Source organism: Leptonychotes weddellii, chromosome 1, assembly GCF_054177405.1.
Source record: "Leptonychotes weddellii isolate Sample4059 chromosome 1, ASM5417740v2, whole genome shotgun sequence".
NCBI classification, from domain to species: Eukaryota; Metazoa; Chordata; class Mammalia; order Carnivora; family Phocidae; genus Leptonychotes; species Leptonychotes weddellii.
In genome coordinates this window covers 180,614,133-180,634,165 of record NC_138369.1, presented here as the reverse complement: position 1 = coordinate 180,634,165, position 20,033 = coordinate 180,614,133, and positions in this window count along the sequence as shown.

Genomic DNA, 20,033 nt, shown 5'->3' with positions numbered 1-20,033 from the left:
AGCAGGGAAAATTATAGGTCAGTATTTCTCACTAACATATATGTAAAAATTCTTAAGAACATATAAGCAAATTTAATACAGCAATATATGAAATAGACAATACATCATGGCCAAATGAGTTTTATTTGAAGAGTGCAAGAAAAGTTTATCATTAGAAAACTATGAACGTAAGCCAATATATTAACAGGGTAAATGGAAAAATATGTCATATCCATAGATTATTTTAAATTCCCAGCCTGTTAATTGCGACATCCTTGTTATATCTGAGTCTAGTGCTGATGATTTATTTTCTCTTCAGAGTGTGATTTCCCTTGCCTTTTGACATGCCTTGTACTTTTTTGTTGTTGTTGAAAGTCAGTTGTGTTTCATTAGGTATTTGGAACTGAAGCCAAGAAGCCTTTGGTGTGAGAATTTCTGTTAATGTGGTTGGGAATGGGGCTGTGTTATAAGTTTGTTGTAGCTATAGGAGGCAGAGGTTTGTTTTTTGACCTTAGGTTTTCCTAAGTACTTTTCTTCAAAAGGGTCTGTGTCTTAACAGCTCTTTCTGCTATAATCCACTCTTATACTGGAGCACCATTTACATCATGATAAAGTTTAGGCAAAGCAGTCGTTTTGTAATTTTACAATTAAATCTCAGTCTCTTGTGGATTGTATCTCAAGGCTGATATTCACAAGTGTTTCTTCAGTTGGTACAGCCCTTACTGTCTTCTTTGATGTAGGGCTCCCGGTGTATTTAATTGAAGTCCTTAGCCCTGTAGACTCTGGGTTTTTCTCCTCTTTTAGGTGAGGCAGAGAGGCTGAAAAGGCCTGGAGTAGGAGTAATTCCCTTTTCCCAGGTAAGTCGTTTCCCCTGCTGAGTTGGTCTTTGTTATGGAGAAGATTCTGGATGTATTTTATATTGATTACTCTTTCTTTCCCCTGCCAGAGCAATGATGGGATCTTTCTTGGATCTTTGTCATGAGAACCTAATGAAATCATCAAAGGTAAAGCCCAGTAAAAGTGTAGCGATCCCCTTAACACCTTGGTCCCTTGGCCCCAGGAATTTCTCATTCTCACATGACCAGCAAGTTATCAAAATTATCATGCAAGTGCTCCGTTCAGTCTATTGTGCCAGTGGTTTCTGTCCCAGGTAAGCAGATCGAGGTTGCGACTCTAGAATCACTATCTGTCCAGACTTAAGGTGGCAATTTACTTTGAACTTCAGTTACCTGGTGGGTCCAATGGAAGTCATTAATTTTCAGGTTTTCTTCCCTTGTTTTTTTTTATAAGGATGGGAGTGATGACTTCCAGTGTTTTTCTTCGTGTTGGAACAGAAACCAGAAATAGATAAAGGGCATCTAAAACACAAAAACAAAGATAAAACTTACAATTAATATGCTACTTATTGGTTGAATAATAAATGCTTTCTTCCTGAGCTTGGTAAGACATAGACTTCTTCCACCACTTCTGTTCATTATTGTCCTGTGGTTCCTAATGGCTACCACTAGGCAAAAATAATAATGATAGTAGTAGTGATAATAATGGTAATAATTAAGAATTGGAAAATAATCTGTTTAATTTATAATACATCGTTTCCTCAGTATATTTAATTTATAAAAAAATCACTGCATTGCTGCTTATGAAGGATTAGAAAACAAATTTAAAAATCAATATAGTTTACAGCAGCATCAAAACATTTAATACATAATGGGGAGAAAAGGATTAATGGGAAATCTCTTACATCTTCCTCTCCTAAAAGGTACCTATGACATGACCTCTAGTGACTAATGGAGTTTACTGGCTGAAAATGAAAATGAATGGAGGAGGGTTTTGAATGGATTATTCTGTCCAACAGTTGACTGTTCTAGCTTTTGGCAATATATATCCGGCTTACTAGATAGTTTATTATAAATAAACCCTGAATGTACCATTGTTCTGTTAAAGATTGGAAGTTAGTTATGTAGCCAGATGAAGGCTATGTGAGTAGTAATGTTGAGATCTGACATATCCTAAATCTTGTTTAGCCTGTGTTAACTGAATCTTTATTCCATTAGTTTTCTTCATTTGGAAAGAAAAATGCGTGTGTTATGGAAAAGAACATTCTGAAAACTGTATTAGTAATTTTTTTATTAGGAGTTTTACTACTACTATTTTTTATCCTTTGTTCTTCATTAATAAGGCTGATGCTGAGTCAGACTTGTATATCATGGTAATCTGACAATTTAAACCTTTGTGATTGCACATCTATTAAATCTAACAAAAATGTCCAATTCCTAGTAACCTTTGGAACTTTACTTAAAAATTAAAGAAGGTCTAAATATAAGGAATGATATATCACAATTGTGGACTGGAAGAACCCTCATTATTTACAGTTCTGCCAAATTTGATTTATAGATTCTGTGCAATTATAACAAAATATCTAAGCAGAAATTTTGTAGACATTAGAAGGTGATTCTAAAATTTATATAGAAATATAGAATGCCTGAAATAACCAAGAAAATTCTTGAGGAAGAAAAATCTTAGAAATTCCTAAACCTCTGTTTTTGAAAAGGCACCATAAAGAATTGAAAAGATCTGTCATAGACTGCGAAAAAATATTTGACATGCATTTATCTGGTATTGGCATACATTAGGTAGCCTAGAAATTCAATTCAACAAAAGCTGATAATTTAAAAAATTTGTGAAAAGGCTTGAACAATCATTTCACAAAAGATATCCAAGTGCCTAATTGGCACACTAAACATTCTGGTCACCAATTCCAACATGTGGTGTGTGTGTGTGAAGGGGAACTTCCCCACACCAATAAGCAATTCTCCAACACCAGCTGGATATTTTGCAATGTAACTCAATTCTGACACCATCTATCTGGACCTAGTGTTATATCCCACCAGTTAAGGGATCAGTCCTATAAGGCTGCCTTCTAGCACTTCAGATACCAGTCAGAAGTCCAGGTTAACATCTGTACTTCTAACGGACCAGCTATAGATTGGAAGTTCCAGTGACTACCTCCTTGTGTTCAATTAATTTGCTAGAGTGGCTCACAGAACTCAGAGAAACATTTTACTTACGAGATCATCAGTTTATTATAAAAGGATTTAACTTGGGGCGCCTGGGTGGCTCAGCTGTTAAGCGTCTGCCTTCGGCTCAGGTCATGGTCCCGGGGTCCTGGGATCGAGCCCCACATCTGGCTCCCTGCTCAGCAGGAAGCCTGCTTCTTCCTCTCCCAATCCCCCTGCTTGTGTTCCCTCTCTCACTGTCTCTCTCTCTGTCAAAAAATAAATAAAATCTTAAAAAAAAAAAAAAAGGATATAACTCAGGAAGTCAGAAGACATGTGTCAGGCAAGGTATGGGGAAAGGGTGCTCGACTCTCCCCAAATCTCCACATGTTTACCAAGAGGAAATGCTCCAAAATCTATGTAAGCTTCATTACATAGTTATGATTGATTAGATCATTGCCTCTTGACAACTGAATCAACCTTCTGCCCCTCTCCCCTCCCTGGAGGTGGAGCAGAAGAACTGAATATTCCAACCCTCCAATTTAGGGTTGGTTCCCCTAGTAATCAGCTCCTCCTTAGGTGCCCTAGGGGCACCCCAAAAGTCACCTCATTAACATAAAAAAGATACATTTTGTCTTTTTCACCAGTTAGGCAATTGTAAGGGTTTGGAAGCTCTGTGCTAGAAATACATATTTCTTTTTACAAATTACAATTTCACACACATGAAAAGGTGTTCGACATCATTAGTTATCAGAGAAATATACTTCAAAAACCAGAACGAGAGATAACACCATGTACACATCAGAAAGGCAAAAATTGAAGAGTCTTTTTATATAGGTAGGAATGCAAAGCAAGGAGAACTTTTGCACATTACCATAGAGAACATAAATTAGTACAAGCACTTTAGGAAACTGGCCATATCTATTAAAACTGAAATCACATATATTCTTTCATTTTTTAAATTTTTATTTTCAGTATATTAAATTTACTCATAAAAACAATTTTAAAATGCACAATTTTCCCTTCTTAACAAACTCTCACAAAACATAAAACCCCCCAAACATCGTACTTGACATTTACAATTCAAAATCCAATTAGAAGAATATTAAATATTTACAAAACTATATCTTTTAAAAATATTCATAAAGTTACTTGCAGTTTTATCGAATTGATATAAAAGTGGCTTAAAAATGGGAGAATTTTCCTTCATTCCTAAAAAGAAAATATGTCTGATAGAAGCTGTGGAGATTCTTGAGTATATGAGGTCTTAAATTTCAGTATGGAAGCCTTCGTATTCGAGCATATACGAGCTCATGCCTGTGAGGGTCTTATAACACTACCAGGTACCAGCTCCCCTCCAGCCATTAATAGTGTAACAACGTTGACCTTTGGCCTCAACAAGCCCAGTATGTAGTTTTGCCAGGGTTGATTAAAGATACTTTGATTCGGAACATCTGAACTTTTCAGTAATTGAGCCTCTTCAATAGTTTCATGTAAAAGAATGAAACTAGGCTGCTTTCTAACACCATACACAAAAATAAACTCAAAATGGATTAAAGACCTAAATGTAACACCTGAAACCATAAAATCCTTGAAGAAAACACAGGCAGTGATTTCTCTGACATTGGTCATAGCAACATTTTTCTAGATAGGTCTTCAAGTCAAAGGAAATAATGACAAAAATAAACGATTAGGACTACATCAAAATAAAAAGCATTTGCATAGCAAAGGAAACCATCAACAAAACAAAAAGACAACCCACTGAATGGGACAAGATATTTGCAAATGATATATCCCATAAATAGATAATATCCAAGATATATAAAGAATGTATGCAATGCCATACCAAAAAGACAAAAAATCTGATTTAAAAATGGGCAGAGGAGCTGAATAGACATTTTTCCAAAGAAGATATATGGATGGCCAACAGACACATGTAAAGATGCTCAACATCATTCAACACCAGGGAAATGCAAATCAAAATCACAATGAGATATCACCTTACACCAGTTAGAATGGCTAAAATTAAAATGGCAGGAAATAACAAGTGTTGGTGAGGATGTGGAGAAAAGGAACCCTCATGCACTGGTGGTGGGAATGTAAGATGGGGCAGCCACTGTGAAAAACAGTGTGGAGGTTTCTCAAAAAATTGAAAATAGAAATACCATATAATCCAATAATTCTAGTATTGAGCGTTTATGCAAAGGAAATGAAAACACTCGTTCGAGAAGATACGTACCTCTATGTTTACTGCAGCATTATTTACTATAGTCAAGATATGGAACCAACCTAAGTGTCCATCAGTAGATAACTGAATAAAGAAGATGTGATACACACGTACACACACACAGGAATATTATGTAGCCATAGAAACGATGAGATTATACCATTTGAGACAACATGGATGGACCTAGAGAGTATTATGCTAAGTCAAGTCAGACTTAGAAAGACAAATACCATATGATTCCACTCATATGTGGAATCTAAAAACAATGAATAAACAAAAAGCAGAAGCAGATCTATAAATACAGAGAACAAGTTGATGGTTGCCAGAGGAGAGGCTGGGAGGAGGTTGGGCAAAATGGGTGAAGGGGAGAGGGAGACACAGGCTTCCAATTATGGAAGGAACAAGTCATGGGAACGAAAAGCACAGCATAAGAAATGCAGTCCATGATACTGTAGTAGTGCTGTAACGGGACAGATGGTAGCTACACTCGTGGTGAACAGAGCGTAATGTATAAACCTGTCAAATCACTAAGTTGTACACCTGAAACTAATGTAACATTGTGTATCAACTATACTCAAATAAAATAATAACAATAACAATAATAATCATCAAGCCTCTTCAGAACCTGTCTTAAAATGTCACATGACATTCTTTGGGAGTCTATCCTCTGGGATGGATGCTGGAACTGAGCAAAGACTTGATGCCCCTTACCACCTTCCAGACTCTTCAATATGTACCACCAGCAGTTATCAGGATGTAAAACTAGCAAGGAATCAAATCAACCACCACAAAAGCAAGGAAGAGTGGCAAAATGACACGGGGTAGGGACGGTGCAGCCTAATTCCCATGGTAAGTGCTGGCCAGCACACGGGGGTGAGTGGCCAGGTGAGCCTTGGTCAGCCTGGGCTCCAATGGGAAGCCCAGCACAGGTGTGTGACGTCAGGCGAAGTGCCCACCTCTGCTGCAGCTCTCTATGCCAGAGTGATGAAGGACCTGGAATTGTACACAGTGAATTAAAATGCTAAACCTTTATTTTTTTTAATATTTTATTTATTTATTTGAGAGAGAGAGAGAGAGCGAGTGAGAGAGAGCACAAGAAAGGGGGAGGGACAAAGGGAGAGGGAGAACCAGACTTCCCACTGAAGAGGGAGCCTGATGCGGCGCTCGATCCCAGGACCCTGGGATCATGACCTGAGTCGAAGGCAGACGTTTAACCAACTGAGCCACCCAGTTGCCCCTAAAGTGCTAAACCTGCTAACTACTGTATTAACAAGCTGACTCCTGTCATCTTTTGGAGATTTTAGATGATTTTTTTTCATTTTTTTAAATACCCAATCACATATCTGCGGTCACGAAAATAATTTGTTTTGAGCACAAGTGCTAACTCCCATTTCCTCGGTGTTCTTTGGCAATTAGGAATTTTAACGCTTAAACACTTTTCGATATTCAGTATCACCATGAAATAAAAATTTAAAAAGAAGGTAGAAAATGGAGTGTTTTGCTTAAAAAACAAGGAAAGATTTAATAGTTGTTTTATCTCTATATTATATTCTACTCTGATCTGTACATTCCACTTTAGCCATTGGCGATAAAAAGTGGGGTTAGAAACTTTGATACATGACAGAAGACCCAGAGTAGAGGCTGGTGCCACTCTACGTGGTTCCACGGCATTTGGAAACTGAGCCCACAGTTTTAGGAAAACGACTAAGCAGTTGAAAGCATCAGTCTGGTCTGTGTTTCTCACTCACGAGGATGCCTTCTGAACAAACGCAAAATGCTTTTTAGGCTTACTGACTTTGGTTGTTTTTGGAGAGAAATTCATCAGAGGTAATACTGCTAGCTAATATTCTCAAGTCTAAGTGTGGGAGTCAGCTGGGAAGAGAGCTCACTGATGGGCTGAATGCTTTGTGTCCTGCGTATCTCATATTTTGAAGGTACATATATCCTGTGACACTGCAATTCCACTCTTGAGAATGTGTCCAGTGGAAAAGAGTGCATGTGCCCACCAAAATAAATGTAAAAGGACATCCATAATAGTGCTATGCACAGGAACCCCAAGTTGGAAACCAGCTAAATGTCCATCACCTGCAGAATGGATGAGTGCCTTGTGGCATATTCCCACCGGCAAGGATAAGGAATGAAATGCTTTTGCCTTCAGTAATGTGGGTGAGCACAGACATAACTGAACTAAAGGAGCCACATGGAAAAGAGTACCTACTGTATAGTTATATTAAATATATGTAATATATTAATACATAATATTAATAGTTAATAGTAAATATAATAATTAATAAATAAATATAGTAAATACATATTTCAAGAAAAGGTCAAAAGAGAAATCTATCGCATCAGAGCTCAGAATTCACCCTTTCTATCCTGTTACTACCCTCTTACCCTTTTCACTTCGTCCCTGATCTTCCTCTGTAGGTGACCAGTCTGATTGGCTTGTGCTTTATCCTTCCTCCTCACCCTCAAATAATGTGATAAATATCTATTTTTTTATCTCTTTTTTATTTTTTACACAAAAGATCCTGTAGATCCTTTTATTCTACTGTGCTTTTTTCTCTTTCACTTAACGATGTTTCCTGGAACTCATTCTTTTTTTTTTTTTAAGATTTTATTTATTTATTTGACCGAGAGAGACACAGTGAGAGAGGGAACACAAGCAAGGGGAGTGGGAGAGGGAGAAGCAGGCTTCTTGCTGAGCAGGGAGCTCGATGCAGGGCTCGATCCCAGGACCCTAACATGACCTGAGCGGAAGGCAGACGCTTAACGACTGAGCCACCCAGGTGCCCCCGTGGAAATCATTCTGTATCAGTTTCAAGATACGTTCTTTTTTTAAAGTTTTTAATGTTTAAGTTGTGTAATACTCCATTTTGTGGATAGATTCAATCATCCTCTTTCGTGGGCACTTGGGTTCCATCATTACTTGTAATTACAAACAACGGTGTAATGAATAACCTTGTACACATTATATTTATATTGCTAGAGATATATCTTCAGGGTAAATTCCTGAAGAAGCATTGCGGATTCACAAATTTATGCATTAGTCATTGCCAATTTCTTTTATATATTGGTTTTCTATTGCTGCTCTAATAAATTACTATAATCTTGGTGGCTGAAACAATCCATATTCATTATCTTAGAGTTCTAGAAGTCAGCCAGCCAGCACAGATTTTGTAGGGCTGTATCCCTTTCTGCAGGCTGTCTAGGAAAATAGATCCCCTTGATTTCTCCAGCTTCTATAGACTGCATTTTGTGGCCCAAGTCCCCTTTCTTCATCTTCAAAGCCAGCAAGGGAACATGGAGTCCTCCTCATGCTGCTATCCCTCTGGTTCTCTACATCAGGTCAGGGAAAGGTTCTGTTTTTTGGGACTAATGTGATAAGATTGGACCCACCTGGATAACTAGGGTAATCTTGTCTCACATTCCATAATCATCATAATGTCTGCATAGTGTCTTTGGCCAAGTAAAGTAATGTTTTATAGATTAGGACTAGAATATGGACATTTGGGCAGGGGCATCATTCTCCCTACCACATACTTCACCTAGATTTTACCAATTTTCATTACCATCAGCAATGTACGAGAATGACTATTTCTCCATAGCCTCACCAACGGAATGCATTGTCATGTATTTCACATTTTTGCTGATCTAATAAGTGACCAATAACATAGTATTTTTTGCCCAACTGCATTAGCTAATATCTCCAGAACAGGATTTAATAGTGACTAATGTGGACATCTTTGCCTTTCTCCTGATCTCGGTGAAATGCCTCTAAAGTTCCACAATTAACGAAGATGCTGACTTTAAGACAATCTTATTATGCTGAGAAATCATCAATTCCTACTTTCTTGAATACTTTTATTACAAATGAGTGTTGAGATTTGTCAGAAGTTACTCAGCGTTTATGGAAATAATAATGTGATTTTTCTTGAAGTTAACATGATGCATTATATTAACAAGTGTCCTTATATCAAGATCATTTATATTCTTAAAATAAATGCCATCTCATGATGCATCATTTATTATGGTTTTAGATTCAATGGGCTAATATTTTATTTAGCATTTTTGCATACATCCTCATAACTGATACTCGGCTGTAATTTTCTTTGTGTGTGTGCTCTCTTTATCAAGTTTTTTTTTTTTTTGGTAAGATTTTATTTATTTATTTATTTATTTGTCAGAGAGAGAGAGAGCACAAGCAGGGGGAGCTGTAGGCAGAGGGAGAAGCAGGCTCCCCGCTGAGCAAGGAGATTGATATGGGATTCAATCCCAGGACCCTTGGATCATGACCTAAGGCAAAGGCAGATGCTTAACCGACTGAGCCACCCAGGCGCCCCAGCATGATACATTTGCTTTTTAAAAAGTATTTGGAGGCTTCATTCACTTTCGATGCTCTGGAATAAGTTATGTTGCATAAAGACAATGTCTTTGAATTTTTGGTGGAATGACCTTTGAGATAATGGGATTTGTGGCTTTTGGGGATACGGATTTTTTTACTATCTTTCTTTTTCTTCTCAAAGATTAGGCTTTAGTATTTCTATTTCTAATGGTTTCCATTGTAGTAAATCTTTTTTTCCCACAAAACTATGAATCTCATTCAGGTTTTCAAATTTACTTAAATAGAAATCCATAAAGAAGACTCTCTCTCTCTCTCCCTCTCTCTCTCTCTATGTGTGTGTGTGTGTACTTATATTTATGTTTATTATATACTTATATACATTTATGTATGTTTTAGTTAAATTTAGTTATATTTTTCTTCTTTTTTAAAATTAAGTTAGCTGGTAGTTTTTCTATTTTGTTGTATTCAATAACCATGATTTTGTATAATTAACTGTTCTATTCTTTTTTATGTTTTTTTGTGCTTTGGTCAATATCGTTTTTACAATTCCTTCATTATACTTTCTCTTAGTTTACTTGTTTGTACTTCTCAATTTTGAATTGGAAACTTAAAATTATTGTATTTTTGTATTTTACTGACATATGTGCTTACAATGAAATTTTCCTCTATCTTTGTAACGTATACCCATAATATGATACATACAATTTCCATGACCATTATCACTATTTAAGAATTATGTAATCTGTTTCCTATTTCTTCTTTCACCTGAGAGTTCATAGTTTTTTGTTTATTTGTTTTAATTTCTGGGTAGAAGGATTCATTAGGTTTTGTGGTTTTTTTTCTTTTTTTTAAGATTTATTTATTTGAGAGAGAGTGAGAGAGAGAGAGCATGAGCAGGGGGAGGGACAGAGGGAAAGGAGAAGGAAAGAATCTCAAGCAGACTCCCTGCAGAGCGCAGAACCGACAGGGGCTCGATCTCAGGATGCTGAGATCATGACCCAAGTGGAAATCAAGAGTTGGATTCCCAACTGATTGAGCCACCCAGGTGCCCTGCAGACTCATTAAGTTTTTAATTTTTTATTAATTGCATGTTGCATTGTGTGTATTATTAGAGAACATTTTTTTATAACATCTGCTTTCTGGAACTTCCTGATGCTTTCTTTGTGATCTAAAATGATAAATTTTTGTGAAGTTTCATATATATTTGACAATAATTTTTATTTGCTATTACCAAAATGTAAAGTAATTTAGAATTTTAAAGTCAGTCAATATGGCTTATATTATTTTGGTCCTCCATACTCTTTCTTATAGTTTTCCATTTTATGTCTTGTTCTGAGATTGGTGTGTTCTATGTCTCCATGCATCTCCAGTATATTTGGTTTATACAGGTGGTTGCTGTGTTCTTTCATACACAACAATAACTGTCATTTCTTCATCTCAAAGTGTCTTTTAACTTTAGAAGATGGCCTTCTTTGATGTGTTTTACCATTTGGTTGGATTCTACTTTGATATCAGAACCACAACAAGTGCTTTCTCATTCTTCCCATTTATCTGCTACACTTTTGCCTATACATTAAAACATGATAATCTATTTTGTAAACAATTTTAGATTTACAAAAAAATGTGAAAATAACACAGAGAGTTCCCATATATCCCATACCCAATTTTCCCTAGTATTAACATTTTACATTAGTATGGTGTATTTGTTATGACTGATGAATCTATACTGACACATTATTACCAACTAAAGTCTATACTTTATTCAGATTTCCCTAGTTTTTATGTAGTGTAATTTTTCTGTTCTAGGATACCATCCAGAGTACCTTATTGCTTTTGGTTATCAGAGCTCTTTAAGCTCTTCTTGGCTTTCTCAGACTTTCTCCAGCCCCAAAGCCTCTTCCGGTTTCTAGGAGTACTGGTTAGGTATTCTGTAGAATGTCCCCCAGTTGGGATCTATCCATATTTTTCTCCTGATTAAAATGGAATTATGGTTTTGGGGAGGAAGACCACAGAGGTACAGTAGCATTTCATCACATCATATCAAGGATATATACTATCAACATAACTTTTTACTGTTGATGTTGACCTTAACAATCTGAGGTCATTTTGTCAAATTTCTCTACTGTAAGAAACTTACTTAGTAATATTTATTGAAGATTTATTTATGTCTTTTCATCTTGGTAATTCAATTATTTTTATTGCTAAATACACTGTATGGATGTTACTGCAGTTGTTTATCCAATCACTTACTGAAGGACATTGCTTCCAGTTGATAAAAGTTATGAGTAAAGATGCCATAAATATTCACATGTAGGTTTTTGGGTAGACACAAAATTTCAGATCATTTGGACAAATATCAAGGAGAACAATTGCTGTACCTTATGATACAATTATGTTTAGCTTTTTAAGAAAACACTGAACTGTCCTCCAAAATGGCTGAACCATTTAACATTCTCACCAGCAATGAAGTTCTTGATGCTCTGAACCCTTGCCATCAATTGGAATAGTGAGTTTGTGGGATTTTATCCATTTTAATAAGGGCATAGTGGTATCTCATTATTGTATTAGTGTACATATGCTTCTATCATTAAACTTTCTTAATTACTTGGCTTTAAATGTTTCTCTTGAAAACAGTCAATTCTTTGTGATCTCAATTTATATTTTATTTTAGCTGCTAAGTAGAGCTTATTCATGTTTATTAAGTTGCTATTAGGTTTAGTGTCATAATTAATATTTTATGTTTGCTCTGCTTCTTTCTCTATATATTGTATTTTCTTTACTCAATATTTTAAACACTTCTTTTGATATTTAGAAATGTTCTGGTAGGGCGCCTGGGTGGCTCAGTTGGTTAAGCGACTGCCTTCAGCTCAGGTCATGATCCTGGAGTCCCGGGATCGAGTCCCGCATCGGGCTCCCTGCTCAGCGGGGGGTCTGCTTCTCCCTCTGACCCTCTCCCCTCTCGTGCTCTCGGTCTCTCATTCTCTCTCTCAAGTAAATAAATAAAATCTTTTTTTTTTTAAAAAAAAAAGAAACGTTCTGGTAATTTTTTTTTAGTGGTTATCTAGTGGTTAATTACATATTTTTGTACAAACGTCCTTAGCCCTTATTTTCTTTTAATTAATTTATTTATTTGAGAGAAAGACGGAGAGAGAAAGTGCACACGTGGGTGCAAGAGAGCATGAGTGCGGGAGGGGCAGAGAGAGAAGGACAAGCAGACTTCCCACCCAGGAAGGAAGCCTGACAAGGGGGCTTGATCCCAGTTTAAATTAGAAAATGAGGGGCTGGGGCATCTGCAGATGCTTAACTGGCTGAGCCACCCATATGCCCCAGCCCCTCATTTTCCAATTTAAACTTTTACTACCTGATTTGCCAGTTTTGAATGATAAACATTGGATAATAAACAATTTTGAATGATAAACATTTTCTTATTTAAACATTCACTATCTGATTTGTCAGCGTGAATGATAATCATCTTACTTAACTATCATATAACTTTTTCTACCTTTTTCTCTCCCCTCCTTTTTTATTTCTAGCCGAATTTGTTTTACTTTTTCATACTATATAGTATTTACATATTCTTTTCCTCATTTTCATCCTTGGTTTAGTCTTAGATAAAAAATTAAGTATGTAAAATTGTCAATATCAGTCCTTCACAAAGTTTCTTCAAATATCTCTGTTGGATCCTTGGTTGATTGATCAAAGAAAGCTTAAGAGTACAATATTCTCCAAATTTTTGTGCAGTTAAAAACTTTTTTTTTTTTCCAAAACCGGTATATTTGAAGGACAGAATGATTAGATATACAATCTCTGGTTCACATTTTATTTCCTTGAGGTTTCTGAAAATATTGCAAAATTATTGGTTTGATCAAGTTGCCTTGAAGAAGTCTGACAAGGGTCTAATTCTTTTATCATTGTAAGCTTAAGAGTACCATATTCTCCAAATTTTTGTGCAGTTAAAAACTTTTTTTTTCCAAAACCGGTATATTTGAAGGACAGAATGATTAGATATACAATCTCTGGTTCACATTTTATTTCCTTGAGGTTTCTGAAAATATTGCAAAATTATTGGTTTGATCAAGTTGCTTTGAAGAAGTCTGACAAGGGTCTAATTCTTTTATCATTGTAAGTTTTTTGATCTTTTCCTGGATGCCCTGAAGGTTTTTTCTTTATCTTTAAAGTCATTTTTTTTAGTGTGTTAAAATATACATAACATAAAATTTACCATTTTAGTAATTTTTAAGTGTACAATTCAGTGTCATTAAATACAATCACATTGATCTGCAACCACCACTATATCTCTTTCCAGAATTTTTAACTAGAAGATATCTTGAAGTTGTTCATTGTGGGTTATTTTCCCAGGTAATAAATGGCTATTAAATATGTATATTGAGAGTTTTCTTTTAATGTTGGAATTTTTTCTTAGGTTATAATTTTGAGTATTATCCCATCCCATTTTTTATTTTTGTCTACTTACATATAAATTGGATTTCTTCCTGTCTCCCATTTTACCCATTTCTTTTTGGCTCCTTTTCTTTCTTTTTAGCCACATATTCATTACTTTTATCATTTTTCTGCTTTTCCTTAAATCCATCTTTTGTTATCATTTGAATCCATACTTCTCTTTTTTAAGCTTTTATTTATTTATTTGACAGAGAGAGAGAGAACACAAGTGGGGGGGAGGGGCAGAGGGAGAGGGAGAAGCAGACTCCCCACTGAGCAGGGACCCCAATACAGGGCTCCATCCTGGAACTCCGAGATCATGACCTGAGCCAAAGGCAGACACTTAACCAACTGAGCCACCCAGGCACCCCAATGTTTCTTTGTTAAGAACAGAGAATTAGGGGAAAAATTCAAGAAATATCTCCACTAAAAGTGGTTGCTTTTTCTGCCACTTCTTGTTTCTAATTTGTACTTTATAGAATCTTCCATCTTATAGTTATGTTGAAAATATAGCATTTGTGCGGTTTTATAATTTTCTTTTAGTAGGTCCGTGTATTTGTCAGGAGGTATATTGGGAGACTCAGACCTCTGGAGTTGCTACTTCACTTACCCAGGAAATCTAAGATGCCAGTGATAAACAGAAACAACATTTCCAGAATGATACTTTAATTTCAATTTATTTCACTTAATAGAGCAGAAGAATATAAACACATTGAAGTAAACCTTTTGGTGTTCAGGGGTATTGACCACGGAAGAAAAGAAAACCCATAAGATTCAAAAAAAGCAGAGATTGTACAGAATTTGTTTTCTATGGATCTGTTCATTTCATAATTTATTCATTCATCTAACAATATATTGCCGACTCTATTCCATCCACAAAAGTTATAAAATGTGATTATAATAAACGTTCTTGTCCTGAAGGAGTAGATAGTATAATGGAAAAGATAGTAAACAAATTAATTAGTATGCTAAAATCTGATGAAATGCAAAGATAAGGTTTTGGCTTTTGGCAGCACTCTGGAACATTTTCTAAATCAGACAGAGATAGAAATAACTTGTGATGTCTTTGAAGTGTTCTTGAAGGAGGTTACACTTGACCTATGTTTTGAAGGATTAGTTAGGATAAGGTGGGTAAAGAAGTACAAAGGAGAACTCCAGAATGAAGGATCAGTTCCTGTAAGTCTCAAAAGCATGTAGTAGGTCAACATCTTTGTTACATATGGCATAAAGGGAAATAAATTGTCAATTGTGTGTGAATGGGATGGAGAAAAATAAGTTTGGTGATAAAAAAACCTTGTTTGTGAATTTAAGAATTTAATCTTTTCTCTAATGACTTAAAGATATAATGGCTAAAAAATGAAATGATTAGATTTGGTTTTTTTGGAACATTGATTTGGATGCAGTATGGAGAACAGATCAGATGAGGGCCCTTTCTTGGGGCAGTGTGACCATTGGGGAGGCTCTTCCATTAATGCAGGAGAAACTGATAGAGGACTAAATTAAGTAATTACAAGCAATATGAGTACTGACAAGTAATATTAAGGGACAAAAACATTTATGTGGTTCATTTGGTGACCAAGCAAGTGCATAGCATGCTCCAGATGGAACTAGTCGTTCCTTTCTCTAGAAGAATCTGGGATTTTTCCATTGAATCAGGATTACACCTGCTATTATTTAGTCACTAATATCTGTTGTGATCTCATGTAACTTGTATTTTTAAATATTTTAAAATAAACGTATTTAACTGCCATAGGGAGTGGGGCTTAATCAATTCATTTCTGTACGTTTCTAATGGGTTAATGGGATTTCAATCAGAATGTTACTCTCCTTTCTTCTGGATTGGTTTGATTCAACAATGTTTTGATTCAGTAATGGATTTGATCCAACAAATGTGCACTGCTTGTCACAATGCACTGGGTAATGTTTGAGGTATTGAGGACATGGGAGAACAGGATGCACAAAACCTGTATGTGCTTACATATATCCTATCTTTCATTTGTTTTCAGTGGTTTTTGTGTGTGATTTCATTTTTACAAAATCATCCTGTGTTAATATGTAAGTAACAAAAATACTATTTAAAAAAAAACCCCTGTACCGAACACTGAATTTTCAAATTTCTAATGTTCTTTATATATAATCAGGTCAATTTTATATCTTAAAATAAACATATAAAAATAAAATGTATAAAAATCTATAAAAATAAAATACATACATATAGGTATATATACATATCTACATATGAAAGTATACTCTGCTTCCTTGACAAGTTAATTTACTTAATTGACTTATCTGTTTCCCACCTGTAGAATGAGGGTCTTGCTTCTCAAAATGTATTGTTTTTCAAAGTAAGTGTGAATCAAAAATACCTGGAGTGCATGACCAATTTAGTTTCTTGGGGTATACTCTTAGATAATTCGTTTTTAATAGGTTTGTTATAGGTCCTCAGACTTTTCATTACTCAAAACTTTCCCTGGAAAATCACTGTTCTAGATGGTACCCAATGTCTCCACTGTGTAATAGCAATGCTTGATGGCCATTTCTACCTGTGCTCTCTTTCCAGAGAACAATGTTTTTGTGGTAGCTTTCAGATGCTTTGCACTCTCCAGGCCACACCATCTAGAAATTAGTACAAGAATTTTGTAGACTTGGAAGATCTTCTGATCTGGGCAAGATCTGATGTGACAATCACATCAACAGATGAAATAATAAACTGAAATTATACCATGTTCCTCTGGATAGTTCAGGTTGTGTTTATATCAAATACGTTCTTAATAATGACGGAAATGGTATTGTTTGGTTTATATGTTATGGTTTATTGTTTAGCTGCCTTTTCCTACATTATGGTCATTTGATAACCTTCTTAGAGGCATCTGCCTGATATTTAATTTTCACATACATACTCTTGCTGGGACACTGGGTTCCAGGAAGCTTACAAATCATTTAGTCTTAAAAATTTTAGTTTAAAGGATTGAAAATAAAACTGACAAAAGAATTCATCAGGCAGATTTCATGTTACTGCTGGTTATTTTCTTTCAAGTACAAAGATAAGGAAATTACCTTAAATAAAATAAACAAGCACTCTCTCTAAAACTTTAGATGCTGAAAATGTAGATTGTTTTTTTAAAATTACAGGCATACCTCAGAGATATTGTGATTTGGTTCCAGACCACCGCAATAAAGCAAATATTGCAACAAAGTAAGGCAAATGAATTTTTTGGTTTCCCAGTGCATATAAAAGTTATGTTTACATAATACCAAGCCTATTAAGTGTAAAATTGCATTATGTCTAAAAAAAGGACATACCTTCATTAAAAAAATACTTTTTTGCTCAAAAAGTATTCATTATTGAATGAATCACCTGAACTTTCATCACCTGAACTTTCAGTGAGTCATAATTACTGATCACAGATCACCATAACAAATATAATAATAATGAAAACAACTTGAAATATTGCAAGAATTATGACACAGAGGCATGAAGTGAGCAAATGCTGTTGGAAAAAAATGCCTCTGATAGACTTGCTTGACACAGGGTTGCCACGAACCTTCAATTTGTAAAAAAAAAAAAAGGCAATATCTGCATAAGTTCAGTAAAGTGAAGCACAATAAAATGAAGTGTGTTTGTAATAATGCAGCGTGTAAAATTGTTGTGAAATAAAATTGTCCCTTTTTTTATTAAGACAACTAATTTGGACCTAAAATGAGCCATCCCATGTTTATTTGCTGGAATGGAGAAATATGGAACAGACTTTTTAGTGCCCATCATACTTAGTGGCTGTGGATTGGTGGTATGAACAAATAGAATCTCTCTCATCGTACAGGCTTTGAGGTCAGCCTCTGTATGTTCCCTTTGTATTGATACATTGCACAACACAGACAGATGCTCAATGAATATTTGTTAAAAGAAAAAATGTCATTAATATAATAGAATTTTGTGACCCAAAGAGGTTATTGGTTAGGACTGATTGGGACCTCCAATGACAGAATTAAAATATTAGCTGAAAATTGGACAAGGCATTGACAGTTGATTTCCAAATCCTCTTTAGAAACCAAATTGTATTTTAACTATTATATTTTGATTCTTAAAAGTTAATTTTTGATGCATTCCTTCCGGATGATCTAAAGTAGGATTGAAGTGACATGAATCACATTAAAGTCCCATTTATTTGCTTATATAACTTAAAGAAAATCTCCTAGCCTCTCAAAAATGATCATGAAGGTGCATAATTCTACTTTCAAATGCAAGGTACACTGATAAAATGAAGAAAATAACATTTTCCTGACAAATTTCAGTGAGTTGTGAATAGGGACAGAGGAAGATACGTATGTGAAAGTGTTTTCAAATTGCTAATTTCAGGTAACTAAATTATTTTTCAAAAGTCTTTTTGGTGTAGCTTATTCAGGAAAAAATACATAGCTGTTAAAAAAACAAAAACAAAATCTAAACTTGTACTGAGTATATCTTTCAAATGAAATTTTGTTACCTTTAACAATGCAAATTCTGATCTTTCGATTTCCTAGTAGGTCAAAGAGATTAGCTCTTTATCACATATGTATTTCACCTTGGGTTAATCCTGTGTCTGAGAGTTCCTGCAGGAAGTGATATAATTGGTTGTTTTTTAGGACATTTCACATTAGAGGCTCAAAAGGTTGAAATTGCTTGAGGACTTGCTCATAGATGTCTTAGGTATATGAAGCTTTATAATACTGACACCTCTTCCATTTAAGGAATAATGAATATTTATTTCACTTATGAAATAATTGGTGCATAATTTAAATTCAGTTAGTGGTTTGACTATAAAAATGATTCCTGTTGACCCACCAGCAATGTTGTTTTCTTTTATCTTTTTAGTGCTAATGATTAATATCCATTAAATAATTTAGTTCCTTGTCTTGTAGATGCTTTTATTATAAAATGAGTCTTGGAGCTGTGGTCCTATCTGGAGACAACTAACAGAGGAAATCTGACCATTCTTACTGTCATCAGATCTTTTTCATTGATTTCTTTTTTTTTTTTTTTTGACTCAAATAAATCCAACAGGTTCTAGACAAGTAGCACATGGTAATGGTAATGGACATACCATTCCTGTTACATTTTCCTAAAGAATCAAAACAAGAGTCTTGTGTTGGTGAGAGTCTTTTATGATTTTTCTTTGCTGATGATTTTGGAAACTCAAGATCAAGTGCCAAAAGAAAAGGATATGCTGCAAGTCGGAGGGGTAGACGAACCATGAGAGATGATGGACTCTGAAAAACAAACTGAGGGTTCTAGAGGGGAGGGGGGTGGGAGGATGGGTTAGCCTGGTGGTGCGTATTGAGGAGGGCACATTCTGCATGGAGCACTGGGTGTTAGGCACAAACAATGAATCATGGAACACTTCATCTAAAACTAATGATGTAATGTATGGGGATTAACATAAGAATAAAAAAAAAAGAAAAAAAAAAAAAGAAAAGGATATGCTGAATTTTCATGTGATTCAGACCACTCAGGTGAAGTGAATTGACATTCAATGCCAAATTCACTGACAGTTCTTTGGGAATTATTTGATGAGTGTATTGGGAAAGAAAAAAGCCCACAATTTATTTTACAGAAAGAATAGAAAACTGATGACAGCCAAACTTCTAAGCAACTCAATTTTTGTAAGAAAAAAATAAATTGTTCAAGATCTTAATGGAATAGAGTGAACTAGGAAAGTGGCATATTTGGGGATTTTGAACAAGGATCACCAACATTTTTTCAGTCTCACTGCAAAATTAGCTATAACTTCCCATGATATTGACTTCATTCAGTAAAGAATGTATCCATAATTTTGAACAGAGATGAGATGTTATGATTTTATGGGTGGCAGTCATCTCATGTGGGATCTTTGAAGATACCATGATCATTGTCAACACAGCCAGGGCCTATTTTTTTGGAATCTGTGCAAACTGTCCTAAATTAGAAAATGAAGAAATCAATGAGTCTGTTTTTCATGTCATTGAGGCCATGGAATGAAGATTATGCAAGTTTGCTTTTATTGCCACACCCTTTTTGGAGATATAGAAG